Here is a 27,616-nt window from a genome sequence, read left to right on the forward strand (position 1 = left end):
ACACCCAGTCCAGGACCCGGGAGATGACCCTATCTTTCTTGGAATGGTGTGCAACTTCTTGTGCCTGAATGGGGCGGTCGGGAAGCAGCTCCAGGCTCATAACCTCTTGTGCAGGTGCTGGGTCAGGGCCTGTTTCCGGTAGTGGTAGCCTGCTGAGGGCGTCCGCATGGCCCATCGCCTTCCCAGGTCGGTGAATCAGTGCATACTGGTAGCTGGCAAGGAAAATTGACCACCTGAGGACGCGAGGAGACAGCACTTGGGGGGTCTGCTTTTCGGGGGCAAACAAGCCAAGCAACGGCTTGTGGTCAGTCACCACGGTGAAGGGCCGCCCGTACAAGAAATCATGGAATTTTTTTACTCCCTTTACGATTGCCAGACCCTCCTTGTCGATTTGCGAGTAGTTCCGCTCGGTTGTGTTGAGTGTCTGGGAAAAGTACGCCACCGGTACCTCTCTTCCATCCGGGAGTTGGTGCCCCAGGACAGCTCCAATGCCATAGGGTGAGGCGTCGCATGCTAGCACCACCGGCAGCCTCTCGTCGAAGTGTGCCAAGACCGAGTTTGAGACAAGCAAGTCCTTGACTGCCTGGAATGCGGCCTCCTGGCGCTGGCCCCACACCCAAGGGGCCCGCTTGTCCAGGAGTCTGTGTAGGGGCTCCGCTACCGCCGCCTTGTGGGGAAGGAAGGAATGGTAAAAGTTCAATAGTCCCAAGAAGGCCTGAAGTTCAGTCTTGCTCTTGGGCGCTGGGGCATCCCAAATGGCCCGTACCTTGTCCCCAGTCGGGTGGACCCCTTCTGCGTCCACCATAAATCCCAGAAAGTCCACCTGAGGCACTCCTAGTAGACATTTTTCCCGCTTCACCTTGAGACCCGCCGTCTGGAAACGGTGCAGAACGGTGCGGAGGCGGTCCTCAAACTCCTCTGGTGTGGGGCCGGCAATCAACACATCATCGAAGAAGGGGGTGACGCCAGGAATCCCTTTAAGGAGAGAGTCCATTATATTCTGGAATATGCCTGGTGCCACGCTGACACCGAATTGCAGCCGCTTTACCCTGAACGCTCCTCTGTGCGTCACAATCGTCTGTGCCTCTGCTGTGGCCTCATCTACTGGCAGCTGTTGATATGCTTGGGCCAAGTCCAGCTTGCCAAAAATTTTCGACCCAGCCAGGGTGGCAAGGACATGGCTGACCACTGGCACTGGGTATGCGTGGGCCGTGAGGGCCTTGTTTATGGTACATTTGTAGTCTGCACAGATGCGGACCGAACCATTAGGCTTGACGGGTGTGACGATTGGGGTTTCCCAGGGAGCATTAGGCACCGGCTCCAGCACTCCTTGCTCTACGAGTCGGTCCAATTCCTCGTCTATACGGGGTTTCAAGGCGAACGGGACCCGGCGGGCCTTGAGCCTGACCGGTCGTACTGCGGGGTCAAGCTGTAGCGCAATGGGGGGGCCCGTATACTGTCCCAATTTCCCATCGAAAACCCCTGGAAATTCCTTGCATATGGCGTCCACGTCCACTTGTAAGCTAGTGTGGTTCACCCCGGTGACAGCTAGCCCCAGTGGTCCAAACCATGCCAATCCCAGTAAGCTAATGTAGGGGCCCTTGACCACAAGCAAGTCCAGTTGCCGCGTCCGCCCTCGGTATTGCACCCTGAAGGTCCCCACCCCCATTGTGGGGACCTTACGTTTCTGGAAGTCCCGGAGGGTGAATGGGGCCGGCCTGAGTTTGGGACCCCCAGTGGGACACAGTTTCCTTAAGGTCCTTGCCGAGATTATGGATAGAGTTGAACCCGTGTCAAGCTCCATGCGGCATGGGGCCCCCTCTATCTGTACCTCTACATAAATTTTCTCTACGTTGGGGTGGGGCAACTGGTATACCTGGAAGTCCGTGAGCTCCGTCGAGTTGCCTTGGTGCGTTGGGCCCTGGGACCTGGGGCTCTTGGATTGGTCATCTGATGCCTGGTGTCGGGTGGGCCGAGCCCGACACACCCGGGCGATGTGTCCCGATTTTCTGCACTGCCTGCACTCTGCGTTGCGGAAACGGCAGGTCCTCCTCTCGTGACTCTCCCCGCAGCTTGCGCAGTTCCCTCCTTCTCGTCGAGGCAGCTGTGGTCTGTGCGCTGCTTGAGTGCGCTGCTGTACTCGGTGCACCTCCTCCCTGTCGGATCCTGAGTCGTCGGTGAGGTCTTCATGGTGGACCCTCGGTTGGGATGGCAGGCTCGGCCGTGCCTCTTGGGTCGACCTCTCGGCAGCTTCTGTTGCCAGGGCCTCCTCCAGAGCGACCTGGAACGTTAGGTCCTTCTTAGCGTAGAGGCGCCGTTGCAGCTTCTCATCCTTCAGGCCACCGACGAGGCGGTCACGAAGCATGTTCTCCAGCTCTGAGAAGTTGCAGAACCGGGCGGCTTGGCGGAGAGAGGTCACAAACCCAGTTATGGTTTCCCCAGGGGCTTGCCGCTTTGCGTAGAAGGCATTTCGACGAGCCACCACTGAGGGCTGTGGCGAAAAGTGCCCCTTCAGCTGTTCCATTATTGTTTTGTATGGAACAGTAGCGACGTCTTCAGGCGCAAGGAGAGCCCGGGCGATTTCAAACGTCTCCTCTCCGCAGACGCTGAAGAATATCGCCCTCTTCTTGGCGTCTTCTTCGTCGGTGACCCCTTTGGCTTCTAGGAGGAAGGTGAAACGGGAGGCGTACGCTTCCCAGTCTCCAGATGCTGGGTTGAATGGCGAGAAGCTGCTGTTGGCTGCCATTCTGAGTTCCTTGTGCCCCGGAGCTGAAGCCTGGATACACGGTGCGAGGCAGCGGTGCGGCAGTTGGCGGTGCTGCGGTGCTGTGTGTGGCAGTCAGCTCAGCGGGATCCCATCCTCGTCGCCAGTGAAATATACTCAGAGTCGCAAGTGATTTCATGCTCTTTATTCAGCTCATGGTGGTGAGGAGGAATGAATAAATGTCCCCTCACAGTATCTGCTTTATATACATTATTTACACAATGGGCTGCACATGATTGGCTAATTCTGGAATTCTACTGTAAGCCAATCAGGTTGTGGATTCACTTCTATCTGGAGCAGGATTGGGTGGTTCCTGCCAACCAATCATACTGCTGCATTGTTCTAGGACCAATCAGACTGCTGCATTCTGAATCCTATTGTTCTAGGACCAATCAGACTGCTGCCTTTTGGATCCTATTGTTCTAGGACCAATCAGACTGCTACAGTTTGGATCCTATTCAACTCAGTACATAACATATGGTGTTAACTAGTCCCTGATGGCAGGCTTGTCCACACAGAAGTTTAATGTGTGTTTCTTCTCCCATTCAATTTGCTTGGTCCGCATGACATTGCCCTCAAAAAACAACCATCTCTATGCTTTCTCCCTGTAAATCTGGGTTTACCTGGATTTTGCATGGATAAATTGAGGGAAATCACTCTCTAGTCCCTCCACTTCAGGTTACAGATGAATTGTTTTTAGTGTGGATGCATAAGTCATCACTTTCTGGCTGTGATTGTAACTATGGGGAGTTCTTGAACAGAAGTTCCTACACATTTGGACAAAAGCAGAAAACTGCAAAGGTAAACAACATTAAAATAAAATTCTTCACCAGATAACATTAGACGTCAACCTAAAAAGTGTGTGCTGAGAATTTACCATTGCTTTCATTTCTTTTCCATTCCAGCATGCTAGTAAGGGTGCACTGGAAATTTAGCTATAGGTATACTGGTATATAGAGCCAACAGATTTGCACAAAACCAGAAAAAAATGTGCTAGCAAATTTACAATTGCCTGTGTTTTTGCATACTTCATGGCCAAGGATATATATATTTTTAAGCATGGTGTGTGTGTGGTTTTCTGTGCTCATGCCCTGTTGGTACTTAATTGGCATGATAGAATCAACAGACTAGAAGACACAAGGCAGTGACAAACGCAAAAAAGAACATCCACTGGTTTGAAGGGGACAGACCAATGCTGCTACTTACGTACAGATTCAAATACATGTGGGTGTGAACGACTCTTATTTGAATGGGGGAAATGAAGGTTAACAAACAATGCTCAAAAGTAGACAAGCTGTTGCTGCATTTCTCCTGAAGGAACAGGTTCATAGCTTGGGGATTCTCCTGGATACATTACTGTCCCTCCAAGAGATGTTGAGTGGGCAAGAATGAGGAAGAGGGCCTTTTCAGTGGTGGCCTCCTGTCTATGCAATGTTCTCCCCAGTGAGGCCAGCTTGGCATTGAACCTATCATTGGAGGTCATATTAAGACCTTTCTCTACTCCCAGACATTTAATGGTATCTGCCGTGTTTCATAAACTACTTTTTTCTGTTGTGCATTATTGGCCAGCTGGTGGGTGGATATATTACAGTATAGTGGGGTGCTTTTAAAATATATTGTACTGTTCCTGTGTTGACTTTGTTGCAGGAATTTATGTTGCCCTTCCAGGGGGTTGCCCTTCCAGCAGATATCATGCACATGCACCCCACTACCAAAATCAGCACAATTACTTTTGTGACTTTTGTGATTTGTCCCCACAAAACACTTCATCACAGTTTCTTCCAATCTATTCAAAGGGCCTTTGCTGCACAATACCAAATGTAACAATTCGCTGCGAAATGTACTGTATCTATGTACTGGCTCACTGGGAAAACTTCAGAAATTTATATAGACATGTGAGCTCAGCTACTCAGCAGCCCCTCTTGCCTGAGTGATAATCCCTGGCATCTTGATACCTGAGTGCCAGACAGGAAGCCATTCCAGAAATAAGAAACCCAGATGAAGACAAAAGGGTGTGATTAAGTTGACTGGGAAACAGGGAAATGTAAATATCTCTTTTGTTTCACTTGACTGGTGTTTGGCAAGGGGAGGAATGGGGCAGGGTCCAGGATGCTCAGATTACTGCCACCAGACCTCCCCTTTCATTGTGTAACCATGATGTATTAGTGATGTCGTTTTGGGGGTATAACATGGGGGTTACTAAAAAGGTAAAGGTACCCCTGACCATTAGGTCCAGTCGCGGACGAACTCTGGGGTTGCGGCGCTCATCTCGCTCTATAGGCCAAGGGAGCCGGCATTTGTCCGCAGACAGCTTCCAGGTCATGTGGCCAGCATGACTAAGCCACTTCTGGTGAACCAGAGCAGCGCACGGAAATGCTGTTTACCTTCCCGCTGGAGCAGGTACCTATTTATCTACTTGCACTTGATGTGCTTTCAAACTGCTAGGTTAGCAGCTAATAAAAGTTTGGGTTCTCTTTTGTATGGGGCTTCCATCTTGTTTCACCTGGTGGCAGGTGGGAGTCCTGTCGCAACAGTCTTCAATAAAGACCAAGCCTACTGGCTGCTGTTTTGCTCTGGTATTCCTGGCTGGTGTCCTTGTTTTTTGTCCAAGGGAGCCCTCAGATTTCTCCGTTAACAACTTGAGTTTAAAATTCTGTATTTATTTTTTTTATAAGCCACCTTTAGACTTTCTAGGTATAAGGCATCTGAGAAACACAATGGGACAAATTCCAAATTGCGCTCTTCCAATTGTTCCATCTGTGCGAGAAACTTGCCAGATGGAAATATCCCCCATACCCCCATACACCACGTGCTGCTCTTGGGGTTCTCAGTCACAAATCTCAAGGTTGATTTTAGGGCATGGGGAGGGAAGGGGGCGGGAATCCTGTTGCATGAACAGAAGTCCTTGTGCAAAGATTCTGCTGACAGAGCTGGTTCGGTGAATCCCACCTAATTATTACAGCATATTTTTTGGCTTTCTGTTCTCAGATGACAGGAGTGCTTATCAGAAGCCTTGGATGGCACGGGATAACAACAGTGATCGCTGTACAAATACAATGAAGGGACTAGCGCAGCTACCCCTCTGGAAAGAATACTGTTGTAGACTCTACATTTCAGAGTTCAGGCTTAATCGTCACTTACTCTTACGTATTTGTTCGCTCTTCAGTGCATTGTTTGGTTCTTTCCACTAGGGAGCAGGTTTTACCAGCAGATTGTGTGGCTCTTAAAGGCAAGAGATTCAGGCAATCTGCTTGAAAGTAGAATTAGCACCGTCCGAAGAGGCACTACAGACAAGCAGACTTTCAGCATATGCTACTTACATTGCAGCAAATGTATAATATCGATCGCTTTACCCCATTTTGTTTTCTTCTGCAGTGTCTGCATCACACCTCAGCGTCACTCCGTTTTGGACATGCATAATATACTGCCTTTACATTAGCAGTTTAAAATTCATTGCCGATTTAGCAAAGCGTTTTTAGGCTTCCATGAGACGTAGCTGTGGGTGGGTTAGAAGATCTGCAAGCATCAGTGACAAAAGAAGAGTGCAGATGATTCCAGGCTTCACAAGTCTTAAGATGGGCTATAGTTCACCGTTCCTCTTTCCATAAGACTTGTGAGTTGCACAAGTGTGAAGCTCTAGGTCATGGGTAGGCAAACTAAGGCCCGGGGGCTGGATCTGGCCCAATCGCCTTCTCAATCCAGCCCACAGATGGTCTGGGAATTAGTGTGTTTTTACATGAGTACAATGTGTGCTTTTATTTTAAATGCATCTCTGGGTTATTTGTGGGGCATAGGAATTCATTCTTTTTTTTCTTTTCAAAATATAGTCCGGCCCCCCACATGGTCTGAGGGACAGTGGACTGGCCCCCTGCTTTAGGCAAAGGAACTGGGGAGGGACATTTCCTTAGCTGCAAAGGTGCATGATTTCAGTGGAGGAAACATCATGCAAAAACCTACCTACTGTACAAAAGCAAAATTTACATTCACTGCTGTGCCCACTTTTGCCCAGAAGGGAATGTGACCCCTCGACTGGACCCTGGAAATGGGATAGCCCTATGTTTCTAAGGCATGGGGCTGTGGAAGCAAAAAGGAATAGCCACGACTTAGGCTGTGTACATACTACCAGTTTCAAATGCAGCTAGCTCCTTGGGCATGGGCAGATCTATCCTGTACCTTTAAAGCACATCACTTACCCCCAAAGAATCCTGGGAAATCTTCTTTTCCCCCCTTCACAGGGCTACAGCTCCCAGCATCCTTAATACACAGGATTCTTTGGGGAAAGTCATGCGATGGTGATGGGAATGATGGTGTGGGTGTGCCCCTTTTTCTCAATTAGAATTGAAGCAGTCTTGGGGGGGGGGGACCCAATTTAAAGCATGGTATTTCATAAAAGGACATCCAGAAATGCAGTAGGTGCTATCCCAGCCCTTAACACATGTACTGGAAGCAAAGATCATTCAGAGAATTTTTCCTCACCAAGTTGAGATAATGTACACTCAGAATTACATGAACATGTATGTGTTCAGGATGTAGAGGGTGTGTGTGTGTTTGTGTGTGTGTATAAAAGCTGTGTTCCTCTCAGCTCTACATCAAAGAAAGAAAGAGGCTGGGACAATTATTATGGATGTGCATTACCATGCGCTCATCACAGCCAGCCCATTTATTAGTTGTATCAGTGACAGCAACCTCAGCTGGCATGGCGTGAGATCAGCACAATAAATGGCCACTTAGTTACAAGCACACAGGGGCTCATTTTCTCTGTGTGCTTTGACATTTTCATTTTAATTAATCCATTTCTGGGACATAATCTCAAGCTGACAAGCCAGAGGTAAAGACTGTCTCTTGGCAGAAGTATTTTTTTTGTTTATTACATTTCTATTCTTTGCCTAACCCAAGGAGCCCAGGGAAAATTCACACTTCTCCCTCTCCCCAAACACCATTTTATCATCATAACAATCCTGAGGAGTAGTTTGGACTGAAAGAGGGTGACTGACCCACTGAGCTTTAGGGATGAATGGAGAACTGAAACCCAGCTTCCCTAAGTACAATGCTTGAAACACAATATATTTGTTTTGTATTTTGTTTTGTTATTATTTTGTATTTCATTATTATATTGTAGAGTTTTGATTTTTCCTTGCTGTAAACTGACACTAGGAATGTTAACTGCAGACAACCAGGTATAAATAAATTGGTTTTGTTGTTGTTAGGATTGTAGGAGGCTGCCCTATGTCGAATCACGCCATTGGTCCATCTAGCTCAGTATTACCTACACTGATTGGCTGCAGCTCTCCAGGGTTTGGGGCAAGGGTCTCTTCCAGCCCTACTTGGCCAGGAATTGAACAGAGGATGATGATAGTTGTTACACTGATAAAAAAATCTAAGATGACTTCTTCATTATTCATTTTCCAGTGCCCTTAACATTCTTAGAGCAACTCCAGTCATTCATTACAAATTGTCGAAATGTGATATTTAAGCCATTAGTCAGAATAACCTTCACAATGTCCATATGCCGTTTACACTCTTCCATACTGGATTGGATCAAGAACGGCAACCAACCCCCATCATTTAGCCCAGACACCGAGGTCCAGGACCTTATGATGGTTCCCTCACTGTGAGAAGTGAGGTTGCAGGGAACCAGACAGAGGGCCTTCTCGGTAGCTGCGCCCGCCCTGTAGAATGCCCCCCATCAGATGTCAAGGAAATTAAAAACTATCTGACTTTTAGAAGACATCTGAAGGCAGCCCTGTTTAGGGAAGTTTTTAATATTTGAAGTTTTATTCTGTTTTTAGTCCTCTGTTGGGAGCTGCCCAATGGGCTCCCAGATTGGCGGGGAATAATAATAATAATAATAATAATAATAATAATAATAATAATAATATCAGTGATCCTCAAAGACCATCCCTACCCTACCACCCCAGAATGTATCTTGACTGTTACCCAGATCAAAGTACAAATTCCTCTCATGATGATCAAGGGTTAGATATTGATGGAACTATTCCTTTGCCCCATACGCCCCATACACACTCCGATCTTTTGCTCTGAGATTGATTAATATTGTGGGGCTCAAAAATCCTGCTCTTTCATTTTCCTGACGATCTGCTTGCCCTTAAGCTTTGGATGAGGATACAAGTGAAGACTGCAAATGTAATCCTCTCAGTCAGGCTTGTTGAGAAATACGTCTTACAGAGTTCAGCAGAGGTGACCTCCCTAGGAAATATCCATAGGATTGCGATCTAGGTAATTTTCCACACTAACCCTTTTTCCTGGTATCGACAGCATCATTTGCTCACACATGAACCAGAAACATCTATCCCAATCCAATGCACTCCCGTGTTTCGCCCATTCTTCTCCTGTTCTGGTGGTGGTGGTGTTTGGTTGTCGGTTTCCTCCCTTCCAAGTGCTAGACCATCACGGTTTATCAAACAAACAACACAAGAACAGTACAAGGCTTTCAGGTGTGAACTGACTGATGCTGTTGACTCAGCTGGTTCACAGGCCTTACTTGTGATGCAGCTGGCGACAGTGTGGAACCCCGCCTGCCTCCCTTGTTTGGCAGCTTCACCACCAGAGCTGTCTTTCCCATTGGTCTTAGTGGTTTGTTGCACCAGGGTGCCGGCCTCTCAGGGGCGCCCTAGCGAGTGGGGGGGGCTGCATGGCTTTGCCGGCAGCCTCCCCTTTCCCTGCACGCCTGCCAGATGCGCCCCGCCAACTGCAGCGGTACCTCGGATTAAGTGCTTAATTTGTTCCGGAGGTCCGTTCTTAACTGTTCTTAACCCGAAGCACCACTTTAGCTAATGGGGCCTCCTGCTGCTGCTGTGCCGCCGGAGCACGATTTCTGTTGTCATCCTGAAGCAAAGTTCTTAACCCGAGGTACTATTTCTGGGTTAGCGGAGTCTGTAACCTGAAGCGTATGTAACCTGAAGCGTATGTAACCCGAGATACCAATGTATATGGCTGGCAGGTGTGCAGCTTCCTTCCCAAGCCTCCGCAGGAGGAGAGCGATCCCCACAGAGGCTTAGGATGGAAGCTTCCCTCTCAAGCCTCTGCATCTGCTAAAGATGGGGTCGTTGTCCTCCTCCTGCTTCCTGGTGCGCAGCCTTCCTGGGCTGCCTTCTCAGGTGCCCCTGATGCCAGAGAACATGTCCGCCAGCACGTTTTCCTGCTTGATCGCCGCTGCCACGGCGGGGATCGGGGCAGTGGGCAAGGCAGAGGACATTTTCCACCGCCCTCTCCCTTGTTTTGGAGTTGCCGTGGGGGGGCGCCGGAGGGATCTTTGCACCATGGTGCTGGATATGCTTAAGACGGCCCTGCTCACCACTGTCCCTTCCTCTGCTCTTCAGTGAAATTGACAGGATGGGGGTGTGACGTTACCATATGAGAGTGCTGGAGGTGAAATAGTTAAACAGGTTACCCTATCAGAACCCAGGGGGGGTGGAGTCAGAGGGACTATAAAACCAGCTCTGGGAGGGGCAAAGGGGTGTGTTCGTTGGGGAGTTCGTTGGGAGTTGGGTGGTTGGTTGGAGTGGGAGATACAGTTGAGATACAGTTTGTGGATAGGTTGAGTTAGTGTAGCGAAATAGGCTGAGTCAGGAACAGTTAGGGGCTAGGCAGACAAGTAAATATCTGAGAGGTGGTTTAGTGAGTGAGAGCAGGTAGCAAAAGTTATATGTCTGGATAGGCACTCCATGAATGTAATTGACTGATACTGTTTATGAAACCACACACTTGTTAAACTGTAATAAATAAACAAAAGTTTATGTTTCAATTTAATCCTGACTGGACTCAGTATTGTCCGAGGTAGGGCCTGGGTTGTGGCAGCGAGAAATAAAGTGGTGACACAGGGATCAATAGACAGTGAAACGTCTGGGAACCCTGTGTGATTGCCACAGGGCGGGGAGCCTTTCCTGTTCTTTACCTCAAAAAAGAAAGAAAAAACTGATTGAGAACACACATGCACTTTGATGCAAATATAACCTAAAAGACCCCTATCCTTACAGCAATAAGGCAGGGAAAGGATGTGAATTATCAGAAAGGATGTGCCATGGGCAGAAGCAGGCAGAGATAGGCAAGTTAGTTCCCACCAAGGTTCTGCAAAGTAACGCCGCTCTCCGCTGCACTGCCTATCTGGGGTTGCAACATTGCCTGCTTCTGTCCCTTTGCCCTTCCTTGACTTGAAAATATTCATTTTTGTTAATGCGTGGGGTTATGTTCTGCTGTTGTGCACAATCGCCAAACAAAGTTAATGCTACTTTAGGGTTAGTTTCACATCAATAACCTTTCGTTAATGCAAAACTAGCACTAACTCTGTTCCGTTCAGCGTGGCAGCTGCTGTCCTCTGGATGCACCCCCTAAATTTATCTGAAGGCCAGTTGCCAGAGAGCATGAGCTGGAGAGAGTGATGTTGCAGATGTGTCCTGTTTGTGGGCTTCCCATGGGTATTTGGTTGGCCACCGCCAGAACAGAATGCCAGTTTAGATAGGCATTTGGACGCATCCAGCAGAGCTCTTCACGTTCTTACCTCTTGTTTTAAGGAGGCTTGGCCATTTCAGGACCAAAGGTCAACTCCTTTTATCCATTTAAAGCCTGTGATCGAAAGAAGAGAAGTCAATGAATCTCAGCAGCGATATTTTTATTTGTTAAATTTGGCTGCTGAAATTAATAGGGTTATGGAACCAGAAGCAGATTTCTGTGTGTAATAGTAGGGCTTTTAAACTCGGGTACCAAAGAACATTATAAACCATTTGATGATGTCTGTTGCAGAGAGTAGGCTTATTATTGCATTATTTACTAGGTTTTGTTTGAAACATGTCAGTGTTGATAGTGCTCTAGCGCAAGTCACTCCCGTATCTGGGAAATGGCCAGCTTCATTCAACTCGGGTCTTGATGCAAACTAAAAAATCATCACCATTCTGATGAAGTGGGCTCAGGTCCACAAAAGCTTATGCCACAGTAAATATGTTTGTCTTCAGAGTACTATAGGGCTACCCCAACTACCTTCCAGAATTGTCATTTGGGGCCTCTCAATGTCTGTAAACATCTACCAGAAGCCTGTTTCGGAATCTTATTCTTCATACTATTATAGGAAAAGCAAAATCTTCCATCCAACTTCTCGTTAACTAGGACCAATCATGTAATTACCATCAGCAAAAGGAAATACAACGGCCCAGTAATGAGAGGACTTGTTTAATGAGAATTGATTTGGATGTGTTGGTGAGGTTAGGCAACGCTGTGTTAAACAAATGTTACCTCTGACTTTCCAATCATTTTCCTTACTGCAAAATGTCCAAAGGTTTTTGGGTGGGTGGAGAAGTGGGTTTGTTGTGCAAGAGCACCAAATCGACTTAAACTGTGCAACCTGAATTGACTAGTATTATATGACTGAATCCCACCCCGAAACAGTGACATTTTGAAGAAATGAGATGAAGTTGCCGTTTCCTTTTTAAATATTTTGAACTGTTGCTGGTTTCTTAATCATTTCAACGGGGCCTTCCACAAAACTCCTTGGATCGTGTTCCCAGCAGGAAACAGAAACATCTTAACCGTAATTTATTTTTGCATGCATGTATGCAAGAACTGCAGATATGGTGAGTCTTTGCGCCGCTGCCTGGGGCCTGGCACCTTCCTTGGACCCGGAGACAAGCAGAGGCGCAAAGAACTTTGTCGTGTGAAATGCAAGGGGGCCTGTCGGTTCCCCCGCGCGCAATGCAGCATCAAACTCCAGCGGATGAGCTTCTGCAGAAAGGCGGACACGATCATATGCCTTCGGCTCCTTCACAAAAGTCCAGAAAGCAGCCGGAGCCCTTTTTAAAGCGCCAGGGTTCACGGCGGCCGTGCGCGAGGTCTCCAGGAGATGTCGCGCGCCTTTGCGGCGCCTCTCGTCTCCATTGTCTCGCTCGCTCGCATCGCCCGCCTCGCTTGGCTGTGCTGGGAATCTGCAGCTCGCCGCTTTCGCTCGCCAGCTCCCCTCCGAAGAAGAGACCCGTTCCCGGAGCTGCTGCTTGGATTTTAATGCCAGATGCACGAGGATTAGCAGATCGCCCCGAGGAGCTATCCTGGAATTACCACAGGAGGAGGCGGAGGAGGAGGAGGAAAGGGGGGAAAGGAAAAGGCATTGTGGAAGAGAGAGAGGAGAGGGAGGGAGGCGCGCAGGGAAAAGACGATCGCTTGGAAACGGCAGCAACAGACCAGGAAATCGCTGGGCAGAGACCAGGTAAGCTGGGAGCAGGAGGAGGCGTTTGCGAAATGGATTTAGGGAGGCACCGGCAGAGAAGATGTGCGAGACCCAGTTCTCCCTTTCGCAACATGGAAATCGGGGAGGGAGCTTGTGCAGGGAAGCCGCTTCCACTGCAGTCCCAGCCTTGGATGCAGTGCAGCAGGCGCAGCAAGCCTTGGATAGCAGGTTGCGCCCATGGAGGCTGAGCCTAGCTTGCAGAGGAATGCTTCGGGAGCGGGATCCTGCTCAGTTCCTGCAATAATCTCTCCCCCAGTTGCAGCGATCTCTCTTTCTTAAAAGCTAAAGCTGGCTTTACTTTAATCTTTCCCTTGGGGTTGGCCTTTCTCTCCCCACCCGTATAGCTTGAACCACATGTGCTCGGATCTCCTTGCAAATGCCTGCTCGCTTTGCGTTCCTCCCTCTTAGAAAGCGACGAGCTTTGGGGGAGAACGGACCGCAAAAGGGGCGCGGTGCCGGAGGGTTGGTGGGGCGGGGGTCGCGTAAGAGGGATAAATCCAGTACCTCGGACATGGGCAGCAGAATCTCTCTTTCTGGGCAAACTTCCCCAAGCTGACGGGGCACGATGGATTTCTGACTTTTCTGAAAGTTGTAATACTACAATTCCTCTTCTTTCTCTTCCCCGCCCCCTAATAACTCTCCGAGGAATGGACAAGAATTGCCCAAGCTTGAGCGAGAATACAAGCTTGGGCCTCTGTTCCGTTTATGTTGGTTGGTTTCTGCAAAATTCCTGGGATCAATAATAATAATAATAATAATCTATCCCTTAGGATAATCGATTCCAGGAGCCAGCAGCAATGTTAGCACCATTATTCCTTTGTCTAGTATTATAATTATGACTACTATCTGTGTCATGAATATGTATTTTTAAAACCTGGCTCTTGCATTTAGGAAAACGTAAGGAGCTTACGATTCCCGTGTGTAGACTGCTTTATATGTAATTTATAGGGTTCTTACTATAATCCTTGTTAAAGTGATGAGTGGGGGAGCAGAATCCTTAATTAGAGGGTCATCCCTGTTTTTCTTTTCAGGAATGCATGGAGGGGGAAAGAGCCATTGACCTACTAAGAAAAATAGTGTTGTGGGGATTTTTTGTAATAAGGCTTTGGGTTGTTTTTCCTTTGTGCCAACTGTGCTGTCAATGTCCCTCCTCTGCCCAAGCAACATAAATGCGAAACATAAAATAAAAAGCAAATGATAAAACTGGATTTGGAAAAGTGGATGTGTTCAACTGGTTGGTGGGAAAGACCATAACCTTGCACTGAAATGGGCAATAGTAGAAAGCCATTTCCTTTACTTGCAATAAAAAGGAATCCACAAGTTATAAAATTGCACACCAGTTGTAACTTTAGAAACCTTGGACAGTGAGACATGCTGCCTTCTCAGGTGCCAAACTGGAGCAATGTTTACATATGTGCTTCTTAGACTCTCCCTCCTTGTAGTGGTGTTAGACAGGGATATGATCCCTTCACAGTAAAACAAGTTTACTATGTGTTGATTTGATATTGGCTTAAAATGAATCAATGGCTACACCGCGATTGTGTTATAGTATGCCATATAGTTTCCTGCTTCGTAGGCCTTTTATGTCACAGGTACGCTTTCCTTTAAGCATAGATGTAATCCCACCAAATGCAACGAGTCCGTTCCTGACAGGGCTGTTGGAATAACTGGAAGCTTTGCTATTGATTTTCAGCAACCTTTAGAGAAAGCCAGTAGCACTAGCATCCATGTGTGTATATATATATATATATATATATATATATATATATTCCATTTTAATGCCCACCAGTGGAGATTTATCTGCACTGAAATCTGATTGGCAAGGGAGGATGTCTAGCCCAGCTAGCAGGGCTGTCCTGGTCAGGGCTCATTAGCTGCATTACCATGGATTTGTGTGAAACAAAATACAGAGCGTGGTTGGGATCAGGCTGAACGTTTGCATGCGTTGTTCCCAGGAGGAAAGCTGAAATGGATTCCAAGGCCAGGATAGCAATCATTAAAGCTCCATGCCTTTGCGGATTGAGGTGGAAAGACGTACAAAGTATACATTGCTAGCTCCCTAGAATAAAAACTGCTGCCAGTGCGTACAATAGTGAGCAAAAGGAACCAGTGGCCTGACGGTGATGGAAGTTAGTTTTCTAAGTTCTTAAGAAATAAGCAGATCCAGAGTGCAGGGGGGCCACAGACCAGAGGAACAGACTCTTGCACCGGGGTGTTGTTTCAGGGGTTTTGTTGGGAGAGGGGTTGTTGTTGATATAAAAATAAAGATACAAAAAAAATCAATATCTTTTTAGATTTCTGTGGAAAATGTTCAGTTTGGTTGTTTACTTTTTGATGAGTTTTATTTATTGTTTATGACTACTTTCGTTATGTTTGTCATTATGCACATTTTTTCATGTTGTAAGCTGCCTTGAGCATTTTAACTAGGGAAAGGTGGCATACGAATAAAATGATTAATTAATAGAATGTTGATAAACCACTTATATTCTGCATGGTGCACTGTAGGTAGCTACTTTATATCAAGTAAGAATATTGATCCATCTCATGCAGTGTCGTCTGCACTAACTGGTAGCTGTTCTCCAGGGTTTCAGGTAGAAGTCCTTTTTTGCAGCCTGATTGAAAGTCACCGGCAATTGAATCTGGGACCTCCTGCCTTCAAAGCTCTTCCACTGAGTTGTAGTTCTGCTCATAGTGCATTCACACTTTGGGTACTTTGAGCGAGGGTTGTACCTCGATGGTGGAGCACATGGAAAAGGTTCCAGGTTGAAACCCCATCCTCTCCTGACTGGTCTGGGAAAGCTTGTCTGGAGCCCATGGAGAACCCCTGCCAGTCAGTCGATAATACTGAGTTATACAGACTGGTGGTCTGTCTCTTTATGAGACAGATTCCCATGTGCTTAATCTGATGGCAGTGAAGGAGGTCCACAGCTGCTGCAGCAGCTATAATTTGCCAAATAAGACCTACTTTAGATAATGTACGCAGGCAAATGCCATCCTTTCTTCCCCTGAGGAAAAGTGTCTGCTTGTGGTGTTTCTGGTACCTGCTCTAGCAGCCTGTGAATCAAAGTGGGGTGCTCAGCATGACACAAGGAATGGCAGAAATGGAACATGAGTGAAAGAATGAAGCTAAGGATTTCTTAGTAGGGTGGGGTGGGCTGGAACCTATGACCTAATTTTCCTAATGTAGGGTATTTCCTCAGAAATACAGTCATACCTCGTGTTACGTCTGTTTTATGTTACGTTCTTTCAGGTTACGTCCCGTGGCAACCCGGAAGTACCGGAAATGGTTACTTCTGGGTTTTGCCGCATGCGCAGAAGCGCAAAATGACATCACTCACATGCGCAGAAGCAGCGAATTGCAACCTGCGCATGCACAGACGTGCTGCTGCGGGTTGCGCTCCTTTCATGTTGCGAACGGGCCTCTGGAATGGATCCCGTTCGCAACCAGAGGTACCACTGTATTACCCAGAAATGAATCTGTCATTGGACTCTGGGAGGCACTGCCTGAGGGACGTTGTAAAGATTTACAATTCACTCATTTATAAAAAGTCAGAGGGAAGAGAAGGCATATGAAAGGGTAAAGCCCTGCTTCTCATGTGATGGCTGATATTCCACCTACTCTCTCTCCCACCCCCCGGCCTTGGGTGTCCTTATTTTCACTAGGCCTTATTTCCTGCAGCCTGAAAGTATGTTTATGGCTGAATCAGGACCTGTGTTTGCAAAACACAGGAGTGTGTCACTTTAGAGCAGGACTTGACAACCCAGCCTTCTAGTGATTCAGAAAGTGAGTTGAGAGAGACTATGTGCAAGGTGCATAACCTCCTGTCGTCTTGCTGCATTACCTCTCAAGGAAACTTACTTTGGCTCCATCCTGCTGCCTGTTATGAATGTCATTCGTTTAGGTCAGCCTTTTCCCTAACCTGTGGTGTCTCCGGTTGTTCCAGGCCACAACTCCCATAATCCCCAACCACTGACCATGCTGGATGTGATTGATGGGAGCTGTAGTCCAAAACATCTAGAGGGCACCCGATTGGGGAAGGCAGGTTTAGGTGATGGTTGGAAGGATACGGCTGCGCTGATGCAGCCAAGGAAGGCTACGCCAAGGAATGATGGGCATTCCAGTTAGGATGTTGCCTTGGATTTGGAGCCAACTCACACAACTGTGACTTTGCACACAGGGACGCGGGTGGTGCTGTGGTCTAAACCACTGAGCCTCTTGGGCTTGCCGATCGGTAGGTCAGCAATTCGAATCTCCGTTACGGGGTGAGCTCCCGTTGCTCAGTCCCAGCTCCTGCCAACCTAGCAGTTCGAAAGCACGTCAAAGTGCAAGTAGATAAGTAGGTACCGCTCCGGCGGGAAGGTAAACGGTGTTTCCGTGTGCTGCTCTGGTTTCGCCAGAAGCAGCTTAGTCATGCTGACCACATGACCCAGAGAAACTGTCTGCAGACAAACGTTGGCTCCCTTGGCCAGTAAAGCGAGATGAGCGCCACAACCCCAGAGTCGTGTGCGCCTGGACTTAACTATCAGGGATCCTTTACCTTTGCCTTTTACTACAGCTCAGCACAATCTTAAACTTCCCATGAGGTCAGGGGCAATCTGGTTAGATGCTGGCCATGATCATATACAGAAATCCAGTGACTCAGCATCCAGAGAGAGACTTGGGAATGGGAACCGTAACACTGAAGCCCCGAAATCCCTTAATTTCTGCAGGAAGGTAATGTCTTAAATATCTGAAGTGTTTGAACATCTTAACGCAAAAGGCCTCCAGCAGTTATCAGAGAAACTGGGATACAGTGCTGCTGATAGCCATGCCCTGATGCAGTCACACCTCCTCTAGGTTATAACAGGTAATATTTACATGTATTCAAATGCGCCTGTTCTTTTGCCTCCTGGTAGTTAAAGAACCAGATTTTCATGATTGCGCAGAAGGTGGAACATATGTACTCAGCTGGGGAAAATGCTTGTTATTTAAGTGTGTATAATTTTGTACAAAACCAGAGTTTGGTGGTCATTACCAAGCAGCTGGGTGCCTAATCTTGGACTCCTCTGCAAACCTGCCCCCTTTTCTGTCTTTGTCCCAGAGGTGCAGCTGCATGCGTCTGCTGCGTGTGCATTGATATGCACAGCTGGTCAGTTCTGTAGAACTGAAACTTCTGCATCGGAAACAAAAGGTTGTGCTGAATTTGACTGTTAGGCGTGGCTTCAGGAAGTGCTGCACCAGGTAGCATAGTTGCAGAGAGATAGCTGTGCAGAGCAGCAAACCTTGCAGGGATATTTGCTTAGCTCAACACTATTGACATAGATGAGTCAACGTCTGTCACACCTCAGAACTTCCAGGCCTGGTGGCGATACTTGCCAGTTGCACAGAGCAAGCAGGTTTCAAAGCAAATGGAAACTGCACAGTATGTGGGAAATTATGCAGTAAATGCTGGCAAGATGTGTACCTTTGTTAGGTATCTGTTCTGCTTTCTGCAGGCATGTAAGACTGAAAGGGTGCAACGTGGGGGTGGGAGCGAGCCGTCTAGAGCCATCCCCGTCATGCTAATGAAACTGAGCATGAGGCTTAGCCAGGCCTCGCTCCTCAAATATAGTATAACTTTACCCTGATAGATGTGCAAAAGCAACCTCGTCAGAATGACAGTTCTATCAATGACCCCTCACTTTCCCTTTTTAACGGTTCGGTGTGCTCACTTTGAAGCCCTTTCAAGGTAGAAATCAGGCATTCCGTGGATGTCACATAATTATTATTATTATTATTATTTCTACCCCGCCTATCTGGCTGGGTTTCCCCAGCCACTCTGGGCAGCTTCCAACAAAATATTAAAAAATACATTAAAACATCAGTCATTAAAAACTTCCCTGAACAGAGCTGCCTTAAGATGTCTTCTGAATGTCAGGTAGTTGTTTATCTCTTTGACATCTGATGGGAGGACGTTCCACAGGGCAGGTGCCACTACCAAGAAGGCCCTCTGCCTGGTTCCCTGTAACTTTGCTTCTTGCAGTGAGGGAACCGCCAGAAGGACCTCGGAGCTGGACCTCAGTGTCCAGGCAGAAAGATGGGGGTGAAGACGCTCCTTCAGGTATACTGGGCCAAGGCCGTTTAAGGCTTTAAAGGTCAGCACCAACATTTTGAATTGTGCTTGGAAATGTACTGGGAGCCAATGTAGGTCTTTCAAGACCTGTGTTACGTGGTCTCGGGGGCCGCCTCCCATCACCAGTCTAGCTGCCGCATTCTGGATTAGTTGCAGTTTCCGGTTCACCTTCAAAGTTAGCCCCACGTAGAGCGCGTTGCAGTAGTCCAAGCGGGAGATAACCAGAGCATGCACCACTCTGGCGAGACAGTCCGTGGGCAGGTAGGGTCTCAGCCTGTGTACATGTAAACAGATGGCATAATATTTTGTTGGGAGCTGCCCAGAGTGGCTGGGGCAACTCAGTCAGATGGGCAGCATATAAATAATAATAAATAATAAAATTATGGAGTCAGACTGTAGGGCACCGCACCATAGTAAGAAAAGAAAACTATATATTTCACAACTATGACCAGTTCTGTTCAATTAAGGGAAAGATCACTGAAACACAGCACCAAGACAGGGTCGAAATGACATTTCTCCTCCTTTTAGTAAATTGCACCTGTTCATCTGACAGGTATATACTGGGGGATGATGTGTTCAGAGAATTCAGGCAGGACTGTGGGCTGCATAGGATCATCTGGTTATAAAGTGAAGAGGAAAGACCAGTGATATAAACCTCCATTCGTGCTATTAAACATGATCAATCTACTGCCTTAGTTACATGCCAGTTTTGGCCTTCGTGGAGATAAAGGAGCACAATAGTTCAGTTTAAGGACCAGCAAATCGGTGGCCATATATGATGATGCCAATAGTTCATGATATCCTTCCTCCTGGCAATGCTGGTGATCCATTTATTTATTTATTGCATTTACATCCTACCTTTTCCTCCAAGGAGTTCAAAGTGGCATACATGCTTCTCCCACTTCTCATTTGATCCCTACAGCAACCTTGTCAGGTTGGTTGGGCTGAGAGGCCATGACTGGCCCAAGGTCACACAGTGAGTTTCATCATGGCTGAATGGGAATTTGAACCCTGTTCTCCCAGGTCCTAGTCTGACACTGTAACCTCTACGCCATGCTGGTTCTCGAGGAGGAAAAGAAGAGCATATACTATACAACACACAAGCTCTACTTCTTTGGTTTGCATGTCATATTCACAGGGCCGTCTTAAGCATATCCTGCGCTGTGGTGCAAAGATCCCTCCACCTCGCCCCCCCCCCCGTTTCCCAGAGTTGTTGACCTTTTTTAAGGGGGGGAACAACCCCAAAGTTATTGATCTTTTTAAACGAAAGGTTCCCCATAGTTGTTGACCTTTTTTTTAGGGAGCTGACACCACCCTTACACATTATCTCTAACAAGCCCTTAAAGGTAAAGGGTAAAGGGACCCCTGACCATTAGGTCCAGTCGTGGCCGACTCTGGGGTTGCGGCACTCATCTCGCTTTATTGGCCGAGGGAGCCAGCGTACAGCTTCTGGGTCATGTGGCCAGCATGACTAAGCTGCTTCTGGCGACCCAGAGCAGCGCATGGATGCACGGTTTACCTACCCGCCGGAGCGGTACCTATTTATCTACTTGCACTTTGATGTGCTTTCGAACTGCTAGGTTGGCAGGAGCAGGGACCGAGCAACGGGAGCTCACCCCATCACGGGGATTCGAACCACAAATCTTTTGATCGGCAAGTCCTAGGCTCTGTGATTGAAAAGGCAGAAGAAAATCTAATGAAGTCCTAAATTCCAAAGCCAGACTCATTCAAGACTCATCAGTTCTTCTAATTCATCCTCATGATTCAAATCACCACATATCAAAATGTTAAAGCAATCACCAGTTTGTTCTTCTTCAAATAAATTGATAAAGACACAGAGAATGAAGTTCCTGGCCAATTTGTGTCTTAAGTACGAAGCTGACGTGTGATGGGACGATGAGCTGCTTGTGTGTAAAATCCAAGTCCCTCAGAGTTTGGTCAAGTTTGCAAACCTCTGTCTGTAACGGAGCCCCTTCAACATGGCTCCGTCAGTCGCTGGCAGATTCCGACAGTGGTTGCTTTCGGAATCGCTTCCAACATAAAAGCTCCTTAACGGAAACACGTCTTCTGGACTCTCTGCGTGACAGTTTCCGGCGAGGAGTGGGTGTCCCTACAGGAGGTCCTGAAACCTCCCCACTGTTTTCGCTGGAAGTGTCTCTGAGCCATCCCTCCAGCTCACTTTCCCTCAGCTCACCTCCTCTCCCCCTACTGGTTCCCTCTTCAGCTGCTGAGTCTCTCCCAACCTGTGTGAGCCCTTTCACCTCCCTTCCTTCCGATGGCAGTTCCCTGACATCCACCTCCCCTCCAGGGCCCCCTTCGCCCCCTCCCGCCCCCTCCTCTACGGGCGGTGAGGAGGCAAAACCCCGGAATGAACTTCCTTCATCTTCCGATGTCTCGAACACTTCTCTCCACCTGTTGCGGTTCCTGGTCTCGAAGTACTCCTCCTCCTCAGAGTCCATCTCCCCTTCCCCTTCCGAGTCCGGGAATCCTTCCAACTCCTCCTCCTCATCGGTGGTCCCAAAGTATTCCCTCCGGAACCTCTCCACAGGCTGAGGTTTCCTTGGGAACCTTTGATGGAACGTTTCTATCAATACCTCGTCATTGATATCTTCTGCCATTACCCAAGTGTTTTCTGACTCCGGTTCTCCTTCCCACGCTACCAAATACTCCACCTGATCCCCCTTCCACCTGGCGTCGAGGATTTCTGCCACATGGCTGCTGCATTCCCTTTCTTCTATGACCGGTCCCCGAGTGGCCATCCCTTCTCGTCCCCCCTCATACGGTGACAGTAACGACCTGTGAAATACTGGGTGCATTTTCATGTGGTTGGGTAACCGGAGCCTGAAAGCCACTGGGTTGACCTGTTGAATGACCTCAAAGGGACCCAATCTCCTGGGTCTTAATTTCTTACAACCTCCTTTGAACGGCAACCCTTGGGTTGACAGCCACACCCTATCTCCCACCCTTATGGTTTCACCTTCCCTTCGGTTCTTGTCTGCCTGCCTCTTGTATTCTTCCTTCGCCCTTTCTAAGTTGAGTTGGAGCTGACGATGGATTGCTTCCATTTCTTCTACAAAATGCTCGGCTGCCGGGACGCTCCATCTCTCCCCTTCTCCCCCGGGAAAGCCCTGGGATGACACCCATAATTAGCCAAGAAGGGGCTCATCCCTGTGGACACATTCTCGGCATTGTTGTAGGCAAATTCCGCCAGCGCCAACTTTTCTACCCAGTCATTCTCTCTGTCATTGACATAACACCTCAGGTATTGCTGGAGGACACCGTTTGCTCTTTCCGCCTGCCCGTTGGTTTCAGGGTGCCGGGCAGTCGAAAAGTTGACCTCCACCTGCAGTAAGCTCATGAGCTTCCTCCAGAACCTGGAAGTAAATTGTTTTCCTCGGTCTGAGACCACCCTCAATGGCACCCCGTGCAACCTAAAAATGTGTTCCACAAATAACTTCGCTGTCTCTTCCGCCGTGACTGCATGCGAGCAGGCTACAAAGTGGCACATCTTTGTTAGTAGGTCTACCACCACCATGATGGCTGTTTTCCCCTTGGACTTCCACTCTTCACTGGGCTTTGAAACTGCGCGCGCGCGCGCTGTTCCAATTTCCATCGGCTCTCCCGGCGGGAACGGTGGCTCTGGAATCTCTGGAATGCGAAGCTCCCTCCAACGTTCCCCCTTCCCTTCCCGCCTCTCCAAGGCTCTCGCCTCTTGGCGCGCTCCTATGGTCAGCGCTGATTTGGTCAGCTGGTCCATAGACTCTGCCCTGGGCGCCCGGGAAAGTTCGTCTTTCACAGCCGAAGAAAGCCCTTCTTCAAAGAGCATTTGAATGGGTTCCGCCGATAGATCCCACCCCAATTTATGGATCAACATGGTAAACTCAGTCCAGTACTCACGAACAGATCGGCTCCCCTGTTTGCACGCCATTAACTGTCTGTGTACCACTCCCTGCTCAATATCGCTGGAAAACATCAGATCCATGGCACGAAAAAACTTCCTTGTGTCCTTCAGGATGTCATTATTCGTTGCCATCAGGGGCCTCACCCAGTCTTTCGCCCCCTTTTCGAGATGCCCAATCACAAAAGCCACCCGCGATTCCTCGTCGGGAAAGTCATCAAACTGCAGATTAAGGGCATATTGCATCTCTGTCCTAAAGGCATGATAGTCCTTGGGCTCCCCCCCAAACTTCTGTACCAATCCTGGCAACTTTCTGGCGAGCGGGGTGGTTTTCCCCTTCTCTGCATCTTGAGCCCTCCTCTCCTCGAGCCTCGCCGTCTGCAGCGCTAGCTGGACCTCCAACGCCCGGTACCTTTCTTCCAGGCTTGGACCCGCTCCAGCTCCTGCTTCTCCGGTTCCGGCTGGGTTGCTCATGATGCCTTCTCCTGCACTTTTGTAGTGCAAAAACAGCTGGAAACCCTGCACTGAGGTATGAGCATAGATGCATATTTATGCATGAAATAATTGCTATTATTTAAATATATCTTACCATAGTGAGGAGGAGGGTGACCTGCAGGCCTGCTCAGTCAGCTGACTAGGTGCTCCCTGTTGATGGGCAACTGCTTTGCCTTCATATGGTACTTTTTCTTTAAACTGGATGTGAGCTAGATATCCCATCAAACACAGGCAGGCTTTGAGTGGAGAATTGTTCTTTTTAAAGTAGGACACGTGGCCACTCTGGGCTGAGAGCTAATTCTCTTGATTAGCTTTATCCACGACTCACATATGGAAAAGAGCAGGCAAGAGATGTTAAGTGGCCTTGTCCCAATCTATTGTGGAATAAGGGAACTCAAAGCTGCAGTGGAGCTTGAACCCAGGACCTGTGGAGTTCAGCCTGTGTGCTACTTCTGAGTCTCCTGTGCTGCCAGTAGACCAGAGAAAAGCTTGTGAAAAGGCTTGACCTTTATAAACACCAGGAAGAACTTGCTGATGGTAAGAGCTGTTTGACAGTGGACTCTCCTTCCTTGGAGGTTTTTAAGCAGAGGTTGGATGGCTGTCATGTACGATCTAGTTCAGATTCCTGCATTTCAGGGGGTTGGACTAGATGACCCTGGGGTATCTTCCAGTTCTACAGTTCTGTGATTCTAGGAGCTTTTTTGAGACAGGGTTTTGCCTCTTTGGCCTGAGCAGCAGAGGGACACGTCCCAGATCTGTGCAGCCTCATTTGCATATTATGTAAATTGCTTGCTAATTATGCAAATCAAGCATCTTAATTGGGTACGTTCTACCAGTTGCTTTGTGTTTGCTCCTGGCTCGAAACTTCCACAAAATTTGGGGGGAAGAGATCGGGCCGCTTGCTCATGCCAGGAGAGAAGAGTGGCCTTTCTCATCTGTTCCGCCTTCCTTTCTTCTCTGAGTCTAAGAGTGCAGCAAAGGCAAATTCTTCTGAATGGGCCACAGCTTAAAAGCTCTGCACATGCCAATGAGGACCAGAATAATGCGGTATTTCTGCAGTGAAACGCTGCACTGAAACTGCAGCAGGTACATCCGGAAGGGGCATGAAGTAACCGCCCCATTGGACTGTATGGCTGCTGGAAACAAATACCCCATGAGAAACAAGCCAAATTTATCCAGACAATTCAGCCGCCTCATTTCACTTCCTGGGCGGGAATGAACCTGACTTAGTTAAGCTCTTGATATAGTTGGAATTAAGTCATATCATGACCGACGTGTCCAATTGATTTCAACTTACTCAGCCTAGATGTAGTGTTTTCCTGTTTTCCTGGAGCTGTGAGAGACTGGAAATTTGCCCTTGCAAGGCGAGGAGCTAGGTTTTGCCTCACCAGGGTGGTCTGGGGAACCATGTCAACCCTGGTCTGAAATCAGTGAGTTATTTCAGAATCAGGCCAAACTGTAGGTCTCAGCTGCAGGTGAGCAAATTAACAAGAAAGCAGGGAAGGTCAGAGGTCAAAACTAGCCTACCTTGCAATTAATTCCAGGACTTTGGTAGGCCCAGAGCATTTTGGGGGCAGGGTTCTTGTGCCTGGAGCATGAGGAAGGGGTTGGTTCACAGCCAGGATTTTTGAGACGCTGCTTCTGACCTTGCTGTCTCACATCGTCATTTGAATCGGAAGCCCGATGGTGGTTTTGCCAAGCTGATGTGCTTTCATCTACAACAAGGGTGAGTTGTAACCAGATCGCAAGCCCCTGGTTGGACCTCTGACCTTGTTGGGCCAAGCCTGCCTGACTTTCTCATTGCTTAGCAAGTAGCTACCCTACAAGAGAAGGAGTGACATGTACTGTCTCCCAGTCTTGTTTCTGGACCCAGTTCAAGATGTCCAGATTAACCCACAAAGCCCTTAGCGACTTGAGGCCAGTATTGCTGAAAAATCAGTGTCTCCCCCCCCCCCCCCATTGTACCTTTCCACATCTTGATATATTCTTCAGGGGACCTCCTCTAAATGCCTCTGCCAAGTAAAGTTAGGCAGATGTTTATCATAGGGTGGGTATTCTTGGTGGTAGCACCCCAGGGAAGCTGGCTGGGCACCTTCTTTAAGCTCGTTTTGGCCCCAGGTGAAAGCTTTACTTCATTCTCCCAAACTCTGTAAAATGGCAGTTTTAATGTTTGGAAACACTTTATATGCTAGGTATATTCCTTTCCCTGCTTGAAAATATCTGTGCTGCAGAATGTTAATTTATGAGAGTCTGTTTCATCATTATATTTCTGACAATGCTAGTGAGTAGCCTTATAAATATGTAAGTGGAAATAAAATTGAATGGAGGACTGAAGTTGAACAATGGTAGGAATGGAGAAAGGGCTCCATTAGGGTTAAAAAAAAAAGGTGGGGGGATGTAGGAATGAGAGGATTTCACAATTATGTTGAAGTTAGAAACAGCCATGGAGTCCTGGTTTTGATTGGAACAGTGCTTACCCACCAAAATTTTTCCAATGAAAATAGGGACATTTATAATTATAATTATAATATAATAATTTTTACCTCGCCCATCTGACTGAGTTGCCCCACCTACTCTGGGTGGCTTCCAACATATATAAAAACAGAATAAAACATTAAAAATTAAAAATGTCCCTATACAATGGGGAGAGAATTAATTCTTTCACCTGTGCCATTTTCCCCAAAGTAAATTGTGTTCTTGGCTCTACTTGGGGTTGGGGGAAGATACCTGTTTCATACCTTACAAGGGACTCCTGTGTTCAGATGGGCGCTAAAAATGCATCACATTCTTTCCTTGGAACTTCTTAAGCAAAAGTTGGATGGTCATTTGTCATGGATACTTTAGTAGAGATTCCTGCATTGCAGGGGGTTGTACTGGATGACCCTCAGTCTCTTCCAGCTGAACAGTTTTATGATTCTATGATTCTGGCCAATTAGAAAAAACGAACAAACCACACGATAGCTCTTCTTCATTTGCAGTTACACATTATTCTTAATAGTGAGTTCCCACCTTGGCTAGAATGCTGAAAAGTAAGACGATGACTTATTCCCTATGAGTCAGGAAAAAGCATGCAGCCTGCGCGTTTCCCTTAACATCTCTGTCACTGTTTTCTTCTACTTTTTTAAAATGAAAATTAAGAATTGGGGCCAACCAGTGTCCTCAATGAGTGGGATAGGCTTATTTAGGCACACGAGGTCTTCCCATTTGGCCCACAAAGCTGTTTCTGCCAAGCCACACCCACCTCCCCTACAGCTGACCTCTCATGATGTCGGGTGAGGATCAGGTAGCAGTGGGGCTTGCACAAAAGGGGCTTTGCAGCCCTTATAAACCATCTGATTGGTGGTGCCTGCAAAGCCCCTTGGAGGCTTTAAGCACAAGGCATTTTGCAGGCGCCTAAGTGGACCCTACAAGGCACGCTTAGAACTTAGGCAAAATCTGCCTATCAGCAGGGTAACTCTCTTTAACTTGCATCTCCCCCAACCATTGCTTGCCTTTCTTCCCCATCCCACGGACCTTCCTTTGCTCTGCTCAGCCTTTCTTCATCCCATGAACCATCAGCAGCCACTAAGACAGATCCTGAGTTCCCTGTAGAGGGGGGCAGAAGAATGCAGGCAGAAAGCCTGTGTGGTGATCTGGGAAGTGAGGGAAGAGTTAATGGAAGAATTGCAATAGAAGCTGCAAAAGCTGGCGCTTTTTACCTTCCAATTCCCTCTTCTCCCCATTATTGGAGGAAGCAAAACTACAGCTGTCTCCTCTTTGCAGGCATAACCTTCATCTCTCCTGTTTGGATAACTTTGGGTGTGCTCTGTTTTGATGACCTTGGGAGCATGATGCCCTACCAGACAGGTCAAACATTAGCAACTGCCTCTGAATTACCGTTTTTCTGCACATCACACCGGGAACCTCAGTGCACCCCTCTCTTCAGGGCGAGGAATCTCTGCTACATCCCCCCACCCCGTCCCCCGCTCCCCAGCTCAGCTGCCAGCAAAGCCATCTTCACACACTGCAGTTCTTGCTGCCTAATTTGGGGGTGGGGGGTGGGGAGGGTGGCAGGCTCTGCTCTGAATTCCCACGGACTTTAGCACAATCTTTCTGCTTGACTTCCCTTGTCTGTCCCCAGAGCTGAGCAGGTGGTG

The 27,616-nt window shown here is 47.9% G+C and overlaps 1 protein-coding gene across 1 annotated transcript in view; it reads left to right on the forward strand.

Moving 5' to 3' along the window:
• Window positions 1–12,642: 12,642 nt before the first annotated feature.
• PIK3C2B (phosphatidylinositol-4-phosphate 3-kinase catalytic subunit type 2 beta) overlaps window positions 12,643–27,616 on the forward strand; it is a 97,447-nt gene continuing 82,473 nt past the window's right edge. Inside the window, exon 1 of the mRNA XM_081009956.1 lies at window positions 12,643–12,974. The gene's annotated coding sequence lies outside the window, so the exon portion shown is untranslated. The remainder of the gene's footprint in view (window positions 12,975–27,616) is intronic.

The sequence above is a fragment of the Podarcis pityusensis genome (assembly GCF_964106645.2).
Source record: "Podarcis pityusensis genome assembly, chromosome: 6".
Classification (NCBI taxonomy): domain Eukaryota; kingdom Metazoa; phylum Chordata; class Lepidosauria; order Squamata; family Lacertidae; genus Podarcis; species Podarcis pityusensis.